Source organism: Musa acuminata, chromosome BXJ3-6 (assembly GCF_036884655.1).
Source record: "Musa acuminata AAA Group cultivar baxijiao chromosome BXJ3-6, Cavendish_Baxijiao_AAA, whole genome shotgun sequence".
Lineage (NCBI taxonomy): Eukaryota > Viridiplantae > Streptophyta > Magnoliopsida > Zingiberales > Musaceae > Musa > Musa acuminata.
Window position 1 is genome coordinate 15,215,582 of NC_088354.1, and position 13,112 is coordinate 15,228,693.

The following is a 13,112-nucleotide window of genomic DNA, read 5'->3' on the forward strand; positions in this document are numbered from 1 at the left end:
CACTAAAGTAGGATGTCATGTTTTAATTTTTATTACTAAGGAATATGATGAGAAGTGTGTAATCTTAAAATTAAAATATGTTAATTTACTAAATAAAATTGATAATATTTTTTTTGTATATAATATTTTTGATACTCCTACCTAATTATAATATTTAATCAAAAAAATACAAGCATAATATGTCCAATATTTGTATACACAAAATTTTCATGTCATCGTTAGTATCTATGCCAGCATGGGTTTGCATATGTTTATTTCATCGTTCGTATCTATGCTAGCATGGGTTTACATGTGTTCATTTCCTTACCAAATCACGTGGGGTGCTAGTATCATTATTTGTATCATTATAGTTTTATTTAGATGAAAATGCATTATGTTATATATATAACATCTCAAAATCATTAACATAAGACATTTATGGTAAACCTCTTATCCTAAAACTTCTTTAGGAAGCATAATCTTATAACATAACATATATGTAAAATAAAGAGGTAAGATTTTATGTCGAAATAATTTAAAATATTTATATGTATACGTAGGAAGTATAATAAATTTATGAACTTTTGTCTCATATTATAATATATATGTGCACTCCTACATCGTATGTTATCATAATATATACGTGCATTCTTACACTACACATCATAATATATATGTGTACTTCCATACTACATATTATAATATATATGTGTACTCTTACATCGTATATCATAATACATCGAACATTATAACATATTCGTGCACTCCTACAACGCACAATATAGAAAACATGTACATTCCAATATCGCACGTCCTAATATATGCATGTATATAAGATATTTTTATTATAATACATATATTTTTATATTTATAAAATACATATATTCATATTTAGCTTATGTTTAGTTTATGATAATCATATCATTTGAAACATGCTTTTCAAAATATCTTATGCATATAATAATTTATACGACTTCTATTTTGTAGTAAATTAAACTTATATTTACCTGATTGAACTCAAAAATAAAAATCCAAATGAAAGATCATGTTCCTTAATGATCGAGTATCGTAGGGGGCAATACATCTATCAAATTGGGAGCATATGGTCATCAGATGCCTTAATTAAGAATCCTACCTCATGAATTATTTATTTATAATAATAATTTATAAAAAAATGATAAAATCTTTTATAAAATAGGCTATACTCAATCTAAAAATTCATCTAAATCCTACCATTAACTTTTCAACAATTCACTCCATAAACAAATAAATTAGTTAGTATCAATCAAACTATCACATAATTCTATGAAAAAAATATACTTTATTATTCTAGCTGACCAAATGATCTTAAATTATCATGAAATTTTATAAAAAAATCATAAAACATATAAAACTAAATACACACCAAATTTTAGCTTAAAATTGAATTATTTGGAGGCTAAAATACCCTCCTAATTCAATTATCAACACTTATTCTATTCTGTTGAATCTGGGTTGTAATTGTTTGAACTTATAAACCTCATATTTTGGTGTATAAAGGTGGTATTCACTCAATTATAAATCTTACAGATCCCTAAGAGAACCTTTAAAATATATTAAAAAGGATAAAACCTAGTTATATCCCTAAGGGGATCAATTTAACTCCAATATAATCCCTTCTCAGAAAATTAGAGATTTTGAGTACCTTAGATTATGATAATAACTCTATACACTAGTATTAGATTAAGGTCATATAAAGGCCTTAGAACCATAAGAAAATTCTATAAAATATATCTAAAAATTAAATATTAATTCAAAGTATAGATTACTCAAAAGCAACTAAAAAAATCAATATATAATTTATAAACTGAAATCCTAGGTATTGCAAGGGAAGAATTGAGTTTTTCATATCTCAATCTTCCGTAAGTTTGGGTTTCTTGATCTCTATGAGAAAAGTTAAGAAAATGACTATAGAAGGAGAGAAAGGATAGTGGGTTATTAAATTGATAAAAAAGATGAGACTAAATTAAGATAAAAGTGGTTAAAATGTCACATTAAGATCTAGGGTTTAATCCTATTAGGTCTCATTTTAAGTTTTTATTTTTTTTTATTTTTTTACTAATATAATTCTAATTTTATAATAATTTCAATTGAGTTTAATTTGGTTTGACAAATATTATATTTTTTTGTCTAAAATCATTTCTTCAATCTCATATATCTCAATAGTTAGTATAACACATCATTGATTTGCATTTCTATTTAATTCTTTATTATTATATCTATGCTTAAGTAACTTATGATCCTCCACATACATAATATTTAAGACTCAAACTTTTTTACGTTAATCATGGTCAAACCCATTCAAGTCTTGAGATTCACTTAAGTTTGATTGAAATTCAACCATCATTTCTATTTACTATATGTATACTTATTACTGTAACTTAAGCTCATATTCAATTCTGCTAACGGAAACATTAATACTTATGTATGCTCAACTAATATTTCATAGAACTGAGAATGATATTTTTGAAAAGTATATACTTCAATCTTAAATGTCGAAAACATGAATATACCATTTATCGTATTTACGAAACATAGATATCACAAATCACACACACACACACACACACACACACACACACACACATATATATATATATATATATATATATATATATATATATATATATATATATATATATATATATATATATATATATATATATATATATATATATATGTAATACTATTTATGCTTCTATTGGTATGTTAGTTATTATTCAAAGTGTGTGAGACTCAAACACTATAATCCTTTCCTCCTAATAAAAATTTCGTCCTCGAAATTTTTTACTTGAATAGCTCTGGATATTTCTCTTGTATTTTTTCTTCTCTTTTTGAAATTGTATCATTGTTTGATTCCTCCATAGTAATTTGACTAAGGCGATAAGTTATTTTTCATTTCTATTAAGAATTTATATAGTTCATTCCTTGTAATCACCGATAATTTCTCTCTCAACATAAATTAATTATTATAAATAATGTATTACCTTATTATTAACTTTATGAACTATAGTTAAGAAAATAATTAAATTTTATTTCCTTAATCATATGGATAAGTTAGGAATTCTACTAATTAATTAAATTATTAAATGATTTATTTCCTAATGAGTGATTTGATTTTTAGGAAGTAAATTGTTTATATTCCATTTTTGTGTATGAACTATAAGAAATAAATATTATATTTTTATCTTTGTGTGTGAAAGTAAAAATAAAAATAAAAATTAAATTATTACTTATCTTTTGGGGAGATCTCATCTTCTCCTTTAGAAAGGGAGGCTACTCCTCCCTCGTTCCTCACCAAGCTTAATAATGAGAGGTTTGAGGAGACGACTTCCCGAGAAAAAAATATCGAGAAAAGGATAGCCGAGGAGAGGTAGAATCTTTTTTTTTAATTAGCTTTTGATTTATATTTTGAAATCTTGATGTTGAGATTGTTATAATTTTATGATGTATAATAATTTTTTAAAATTATAATTTCATGATTAGTAAATAATAATAATTGATTTGTGATGTTAGAATAATTATTTGATTTATATTGATTTCTTAAGCTTAAGTGAATTTTAATATTGATTTAATTATTAAAATTCTTATTTTTGGATTAACATAGTAGTTCTAATTTATTTAATTAGATATATTTATGTTTCAATAATTATGTATAAATTTCTATGATGTAATTAGTTTTAAATTTAAGATTATGAATTTAATTCTTTTATTTAATGGATTCGAGTTATTCTTTAATAATTTTAAATATTGAAATCTAATTTGATAAGAGGAGTTTAATTAGAGTCTGACTTGAGTCAAGTTTATCTGTCAAACGAGTTGACTCATCCAATATGGTCATGTACGACTTAGCCCATATAACCAAGTACAACTTAGCCCATGTGATTAGGCATGACCTAGCCCATGTGGCCAAGTAGGAGCTGTTGAATCTCGGATTTTGATGATGAAACCAATTGATAATGTTTAAGATTTGATCTGCGTTTTGAGTGACATAGGATGCTTCGATCAGGGAGAGACAATTAAACCAGGAAGAATCATGTTGGGCTGGAGAAAAACATGTCAGAAGATTGGACGTCGAGCCGAAGGATCGGTTGACGTATCGACATAAGGCTTCGGGCTATGAGTTCGGGCATTGGGCCAAGAAGAGCAAATATTACGTCAAGGAAATCAGAGTTGCGAAGGTTAACTGGCCGATTAGGCAATAGGCTGCAAGAGAGGACGATGCGCCAAATAATTGGTCGAAGCGTCGATGAACCAATGACATGACGAACAACATTTGATTAGCTTAGTAATAATTATCTAGATCGAAGTAGGTTTTAATTGTATAAGATTAACTATGATAGCAAGGCATAAAGTAAAATGAAGTCTCGGAGTCAAGGACGCAATTTCGTTGGGAGTTCGAGAGTTTGTCATAAGTCCGGACGTTCGTCGGAAGATCACCGGAAGCTCGCTGGAAGAAATCTAGACTTACAGACTTGTTTAGCTTAGTAAATGACTTAAATTTCATAGCTAGCACATAATTGGAATTGGAATTGGTTCAACCCAATTATGGGCCAGTTGGGCCCATGTATGGACTATGTTGGGCCTAATAAAAGGCCCAAACAGTGACCCAACAAGTGACACCGTTGTGGCACAGTCTCCGAGACTATGTCAAGCGATGGTACCACTAGTTTAGGCGGTGGTACCGCCCAGTGTCAGTCTCTGAGAGACTGTTAGGTGGTGGTACCACCAGACTAGGCGGTGGTATCACCTAGTGTCAAGTTCAAGTGGTGGTACTGCCCGTACCCCGGAAACCCAGGATGAGATATTTTTAGGCTCCAAGTTTGAATCAACTTAAGGCATATAAAAACCCCTCTCATCCTTGGTTAACAGATACAAGCACAGAGAGCTTAAAAGTGAGTAAACGCCATAGAAATCACTTGAGAGAATCTCTCTTATAATTCGAAGTTTAGAATTCTATTTATGGAGGTGTGTGTGCTTGTAAATGTTATCTCCTAAACCTGTGAAAAGGAGAAGAGAGGTGTAAAATGGTAGTTGGTCTTCGCCCATTGAAGGAAGACCGATAGTGGATGCCGATGGCCTTGATGGAAGAGAAATCGGTGGAGTGGATGCAGGTCACGACGATTGAACTACTATAAAAATCTGGTTTGCATTTCTTTTGAGCAATTTACTTCAACTGCAAACTGCCTTCTTATCACTTGCTATACACTTCCGTATGCTTTCAATTTAAGTATCTTTACGAAATAGGTTTTATCGTACAAAATATTTTCAAACAGACGTGATTTTATCGTTGCACTAATTCACCCCCCCCCCCCTCTTTGTGCCGAGTCATTCCTAATAGTTGGTATCAGAGCATGGTTTTTCTCATTTGGTTTAACACCCAAGAGAAATGGCTCTTTTCGGCTTCAAGAGGGTCATTCTCTCATTCGTCCTCCCATGTTCAATGGGACATACTACACATATTAGAAAACTTGAATGAGAGTTTTCTTTCTTTCTTTGGATTTGAATTTATGGAATATTATCGAAAGCGGTTTTCAAAGGTCTTATCTTCCAATGAACCATTAGAATGATTTGGAGAAGAAGAGTTTTTCTTTAAATGCTAAAGCTATGAATGCTCTATTTTGTACTTTAGATAAAAATGAATTCAATCGGGTTTCTACTTGTGAAATGACTTTCGATATATGACACACTCTCAAAATCACACAGAAGGTACTAGTAGAGTAAAAGATTATAAGATAAATCTTTTAATGCATAATTTTGAACTTTTTCAAATGAAGCCAAGTGAAATCGTTATTGACATGTACACCCGTTTTATACATATCGTCAATGGTTTAAAAGCCTACAATGATAGATAGATCTTGAGGCTATATGCTTATATATGACTCCAAACCCTAGTCTTAAGGGATGCTTCCTAAGTAAGTTACCCCTTTTGTCCTCAACCCCAACCAACCAATCTAGTAAAAGGGGGCGATGGCTAGGAAGTCCAAAGACCTAAATATAAATCTTAGCCACTCTTCTTTATAAAATAGATACGATTACGTAAGATTTATTATAATTTTATAGGGTTTTATTAGTTATTTTTTGGTTGAGTAGGACCAACCCTATTATGGTCCTATCAATTTTTAGTATATACGTCTACCGAAGGCACTGTCGCATATTATAAAAATAATTAACGGGACCAATTTCATAGATCCATATGAATAGGGAGGAAATATTATGTGGACCCTTTTGGTTCCACGTCGTGTCCCAGTCCACCTGTGACGGCCGTAACCAACCAGGAAACAGGCATCGCCTCTACACGTCACAGTCGCTGCTAACCTCTGGGTCCCATTTTCGGACAAGTGGGAAGCGGTGTTTTCCCTGACTGGTGTCTATGCTAAAACGCAGAAGGTTTGGTCCTGTGGTTCTTGGCGACGGAAGGGCTGCGTCATCTTGTCGACCGCCTGGCCCGCTTTCTTCTTTAAGCCGGCCCAGAACGCGGTCACGTTCAATCCAAATGGTCGCTTGTTGCGGAAGGTTTGGTCTTGTGGTTGGTTCTTGGCGACGAAATGGCTTCTACACCTATCGACCCACTTGTCCGCTCTCCTCTTTAATCCGGCTGAGAACGCGGCGAGGTTCAATCCAAATGGCCACTGGGTTCTGTCTCTTCTTCGTCTTATATTAATTGTTGTTTGGATGATGCCCGAGGCAACCCTCGTTCCTCAGCCGCGCTCCCCCTTCCCTCTCCCTCAGCGCCTCTTCCTTCGTTTCTTGGATCGAGATGGTCCGCTTCGGTGGATGGATCCGGTTCTTGATGTCGATCCTCCGAGTTCTCATGGAGCGGCCCGTCCCGAGCGAACTCGAGCTCGTTTTCTGATCCCAGGTGAGCCGAATCGCCGATCGGTTTCCTTCTGTTTTCTTGGAGGAGCTCTGGATTGAAGATCGTTCTGACTGCTCAAAAAGATGGGATTTTTACGCAGGAGAATGGTGAGATGGTTCGATTTCGTGTATGGATTCGGTTCTTGCTCTCGTTCCTCCGATTTCTCATGGAGAGGCCCGTCCGGAGCAAAGTCCAGCTCCTCTTCTGATCCCAGCTACACTTCCAGATTTCTTCTTCCACGTTCCATTCTGGTGATTCTGGTGCGTGTGTTAATCTCCTCAAGACTCGACCTTTGGCACGTGATGATGAAGCCGAACACCACTGAGGATGAACGCAATGATCTTGACAAGAAAAAGGGCAGAGGGATGTCGAGGAGGCAGATTGGTGGATCTTTGCAGAGATCTCTGCAAACAGCAATCCTCCATGGCATCAGCAACAATTCTTGACTCTGCTCTTGACTTCCTTCTGAGATGTAGATACGCAGGGAAAGCTGTCCATGTTGCTAATAGCTTAGATGTCCTTTGTTTTCTTCCTTCTCCTTCTTTGGAAGATCACCTTCCTTTCGAAATGCTCTTTAGTGTCCTGGCTCGATCAATAGATTGTTCTTCAAAAAGAAGAAACGTTTTCTACTACAAATTAGTTCACAGATAAAAATGTGTGTTAATGCTTAGAATTCCAACTCTCACCCACCTCAGAAACAATTATGCAATGGATAGGGGAATCTGTCCAAAAGCTATGGCACAAAAACAATCTTGCTGAGTCTCAACAGTAACAGACAGTTTATGTTATTCCTGTTGTTTGGGGTTGAAACGGTCGCCTAATTCATATTTTAGGTATGAATTGATGTTTTAATTTTTACTTTTGTGAAATCACATTTGATCTGTATGTTATATTACAAATGCTTAAATAGTAATATTATCTCAGGGTAGTATATTTCTAAACCCTAACGTAAATTAGTATTTTAGTATTTCTAATAAAAATTTTTAAGTTTCTCAAATAACATATAACATTGTCTAAAATAGATTACCACTATACAATATAAATTCTAAATCTCATATGTTTTCTATAAAGTAAAATTTTATTTATTTTATTTTTAAATATTTATTTATATTTATTTAGAACATAAGGTTAACACGGTTGAATCTCGGACTTTGATGATGAAATCAATTGATAAGTTTGTGATCTAATATGCGTTTTGAATGACGTAGGAGTAGCTTCGATCATGAAGAGATAATTTGATTAAAGTAGGAAGAATCAATGTTGGGCCGAAATGGAACATGTCAAAAGATTGAACATCGAGCCGAAGGATCGGTCGATGTGTCGGTAGAAGGCTTTGTGTCATGAGTTCGGGTATCGGCCTAAGAAGATCGGACATTGCGCTAAGGAGATCGGATGTTGCGAGAAGACAACATGTCGATTGGGCAATATGCTGAAGGAGAGGATGATGCGCCGAAGGGCCGGACGAAGCGCCGGATAAACCAATAACATATCGGACAACATGTGATTAATGCTTTGTAATAATTTGTCTAGATCAAGTTAGTTTAGGTCTAATTTAAGTCAGTATTGGGGTGAAATAATGTCAACTCAATTAGGGGCCAATTGTACCTAAATCAAGACTGAATTGGACCTATTGTTTGACCCATTTAGTGTCCTATAGCAGGGTCTGGTGGTGGTACCACCCAAACACAATCTTTAAGATTGTGTCAGGCAATGGTACCGCTAGATTAGGCGGTGGTATCGCCCAATGTCAGTATGTCAGGTGGTGGTATTGTCAGACTGGGTGGTGGTATCGTCCAGTGTCAGACTGATAGGCGGTGGTATCGCTAATAACCTTGGCGAATCATTCGCATACTCGCAAGCTCAGTCTTCCATCCAAGCTGATAGTAACCAAACAAGAGGAAAATACTATCACTTATTATCTATAAAATATCAAAGTTATCATCAATGACTTGGCTTTGATAGGTCATTCCCTATGTGATAAGGAGATCATCATCCATACCCTAAATGGTCTTGGGGATGACTACAAGGAATTGGCGGCTGCAATTCGGGCACCTAACTCGCCAATCTCCTTTGAAGAACTCTATGACAAGTTGATTGACTATGAGATGTATTTGAAGCGTGCGGACAAGCTGCCTGGACTGTCTATCACAACTCAAGTCAGTTACAAGTCTAAAAGGAAGAACACTCGGTACCCTCCGAACATCACCAAAGTTATTCTTGATCCTATGGATCCCATGCAATACCCCCCTTATCCTCCTAACTTCTCGCAAATTAGCAACTCTAATAATCGTCCGTCTTAGCATCATGCTCCACCAAGCCAATAAAGACGGGTCGTCTACCAACTATGTGATAAATTCGGATACTCAGCTAAAGTTTGTCGGTCTCGACCCCGCCTCCCGGCTCCGTCACACTGGCCTCAAACAAATCTTCTAACTACTCCGACGACTAGTCAGCCCAATTGGATTATCGACTCTAGCGCCTCCCATCACATCACCGCTGATATTCAGAATTTGTCTCTTTACAATACCTATGGCGGCGATGAAGATATCATCATCGATGACGGTAAAGGACTTCCTATAACTCATACTGGTTCCACAATGCTTACTTCTGATAATACCATATTTACACTCGATAATGTTTTATGCGCCCCTCATATTAAACGCAATCTCATTTTTGTTTCTCAATTTTGTAAACATAACAATACTTCAATTGAATTCTTTCCTGATTCCTTTCTTGTTAAGGACTTGAGCACGAGGGCATCCTTAATCTAGGGCCAGAATAGAGGCAACATTTATGAATGACCATCAGCTCCACAAATAACCCAGCCCACTATTCATTCTTCCGTTGTGGCTCTAGTTGATGTGTGGCATCGTCCTCTTGGTCATCCCTCGTCTTTTATTTAGCAAAAATTACTTTCTTGTCACTCTCTTCCTATTTTAAATCATATAGTCCTATAATACATTATGATGCATGTCTTAGTAATAAAAGTCATCGACAGTCCTTTAGCTCATCTTCCATTTCCTCCTCTAAACCATTTGAAATTATTTATACATATGTTTGGGCCCTGCTCTAATCCTATCTTTTGATAAATTCAGATTTTATATCAATTTTGTAGATCATTTCACTAAGTACACATGGATATCCTCTTCACCATAAATCTGACGTATCCACCATCTTTCCCATCTTTCGAAAATTGGTCGAAAACCACTTTCAGTCTACAATCAAAACGGTTTACTCTGATAGGGGCGGTGAATATCAAGCCCTAGCATCTTATCTCTCCGCTTATGGTATTCAACACCTCAAGTCTCTCCCACATACTCCTCAAATTGTTGGCTCCACCGAACGCAAACATTAGCATATAGTAGAAATTAGGCTAACACTTCTACATCAGGCCTCCGTGCCTTTCAACTTTTAGACAGCAGCCTTTCAAACTGCTGTCTACCTTATTAATAGGATGCCTACATCAGTCCTACATTACCAATCCCCCTTTGATACACTATTTCATAAACCCCCAAACCTTCGTAAACTCAAAATATTCAGTTGTCTATGTTATCCATTGTTATATCCCTATGCCTCTCATAAGTTAATATCACGATTATCCTTGGGTCTTTATAGGTTACTCTCTTGAACATAATGCTTTCTGTTGTTATAATCTCCACACTCACAAAGTATTTATATCACGTCATGTTATTTTTATTGAGTTAGTCTTTCCTTTCCAAAACCATACGTTTCCTACCATGCGGACCATTTTATTAACCATTCCTCACTGGAATATACCTCCGATCCAACCGGACGAGCCTCCCATGATATCGTCCCGTTCCTCCCCAATTAGTTATATTGATAGGGGGAGTTTATTTAAACTCCGGGAGTTAAGGTTAACTCCGTCATCAATTAGTTATCATCATCAAAAATGGGGAGATTGTTGAATCTCAAATTTTGATAATGAAACTAATTGATAGTGTTTATGATTTGATATGCGTTTTGAGTGACGTAGGAAGCTTCGATCAGGGAGAGATAATTAAAGCAGGAAGAATTATGCTAGGCCGAGAAAAACATGTCAGAAGATTGGACGTCGAGCCAAAGGATCGGTCGACGTATCGACAAAAGGCTTCGGGCCATGGGTTCGGGCATCGAGCCAAGAAGAGTGAAAATTACGCCAAGGAAATCGGAGTTGCGAGGTCAATTGACCGATTAGGCAATAAGCCGCAAGAGAGGACGATGCGTTGAATAATTAGATGAATCATCGATAAACCAATGACATGCTGGATAATATTTGATTAGCTTTGTAATAATTATTTAGATCAAAGTGGGTTTTAAGTGTGCAGAATTAACTATGATAGCAAGGCATAAAGCAAAATGAAGTCTTGGAGTCAAGAACAAGATTTCGTTGGGAATTCGAGAGTTCGTCGGATGTTTGGACGTTCGTCGAAAGTTCTATCAGAATTGACCGATAAGTTTAGGATCTTGCTAGAGAAGCTCATTGGAACTCGCCAAGAATATCGTCGTGAAGTCTAGGAGCTTATCGAGAGTCCGTCGAAACATTGCCGAGAGATCATCGGAAGTTCACCGAAAGATTGCTGGAAGCTCGTCAGAAGAAACCTAGACATACGGACTTATTTAGCTTAGTAAATGTTTTAAAATTCACAGTTAGCACATACTTGGGTTGGAATTGGGCCAACTCAATTAGGGACCAATTGGGCTAAGTTTGGGCTATGTTGGGCTATGTGAAAAGGCCCAAAAGTGACCCAACAGGTGGAACCGACGTGGCACAGTCTCCGAGACTATGTCAAGCGGTGGTACCACCCAGACTCAGTCTCCTAGACTATCAGACAGTGGTACCGCCAATCTGGGCAGTGGTATCGCCCAATGTCAGGCTGCAGGCAATGGTACCACCTAGTGTAGGCGGTGGTACCACCTATATCCTGAAATTTCGGGGATTTGAATTTTGGCTCCAAATTTTGAAGTCATTTGGGGTCTATAAATACCCCAGCTATTCCTGCATAGAGTAGCAGAAAAGGTGATAAAAAACTTCATGTTTCTATAATTGAAAACCCTTGTAAAGTATAGAATCCCTCCTCTTAAAGTTTAGAAATCATTCTAAGGGAGAGTGTGAGGGAAGCTTTGTAAAAAGGGGGTATAAAGGTTCTCTCATGAACTTGTTAAAAAGAGAATCGAGTTATAAGGGTAGTTGATCTTCGCCCATTGAAGGAAAATTGTTAGTGGATGCCGATGGCCTCGATAGAAGAGGAATCGGCAGAATAGATGTAGGTCACGACGACCGAACCACTATAAAAATTTGGTTTGCATTTATTTATTACTATTTACCTTTATTGTAAATGGAATTCTTACCTTCATTACACTTCCGCATGCTTTTAAGTTAAGCATTTCCGAGATCAGATTTTATCATACAAAGAAATTTAAAACAGACATTTTTATCTACTATACTAATTCACCCTTCCCCCATCTTAGTGCCGACTCATTCCTAACATACATCATAATTTATTAAAAATATAAACAATAAGAAGAAAAATAAAAAATAATACAGTTTAAATGCTCAAAAGTCCATAAAAATATTTTAAAAACACTAAAATAAAAAACCAATGACACATATCCATAAGTGTCTTATTTAAATTTTTTTTTTAAGTTTTAGATTATTTTGAATAGTGCATCTATGTGATGTACTAATTTTTATTTCTTTCTAAAAAATAATGCATCAGCTATTAGGATTTTTTTCTAAGCCAAATTTCCTATATATATTACTGAGCTATTTAGAAGCTCAAATATGAAAAATTAATTATATGGATGCATTATAATTTGTCAGAAATACAAAAATTAATAAAATAGAAAATGATACATTGTTTGGATACTCAAATATCCATAAAAATACCAAACAATTCTTTAAAATTAAAAACTAGTGGCATATGTCCATAAATCTCCCATTTAAAACTTTATAAAAAATTTGAGATCATTTTGAATAGTGCATCTATGCAATCAACTATTTTTTATTTTTCCTGAAAAATAGTGTATCACTTATTACAAAATTTTTTTTTCTAGACTAAATTTTTTATATTTATTGAGGACCTCTTTAAAAACTCAAATATGAAGAAATTTGTTAGAATAGAAAAAACAGGAGATGATAGAAAAGTGAAACACGGTTCAAATGCTTTAAAATCCATAAAAATATTAATTTTTTTCTAAAATAGAAATACGTGACATATGTCCATAAATGTCATGT

The 13,112-nt window shown here is 34.9% G+C and overlaps 1 long non-coding RNA gene across 1 annotated transcript; it reads left to right on the forward strand.

The window, feature by feature from the left end:
• The first annotated feature begins 6,533 nt into the window (after window positions 1–6,533).
• Window positions 6,534–7,513, forward strand: LOC108953107 (uncharacterized). Its single transcript, XR_001978487.2, has 2 exons — window positions 6,534–6,880; window positions 6,978–7,513. It is a non-coding gene; the product is annotated as an uncharacterized LOC108953107 (long non-coding RNA).
• Window positions 7,514–13,112: the final 5,599 nt, after the last annotated feature.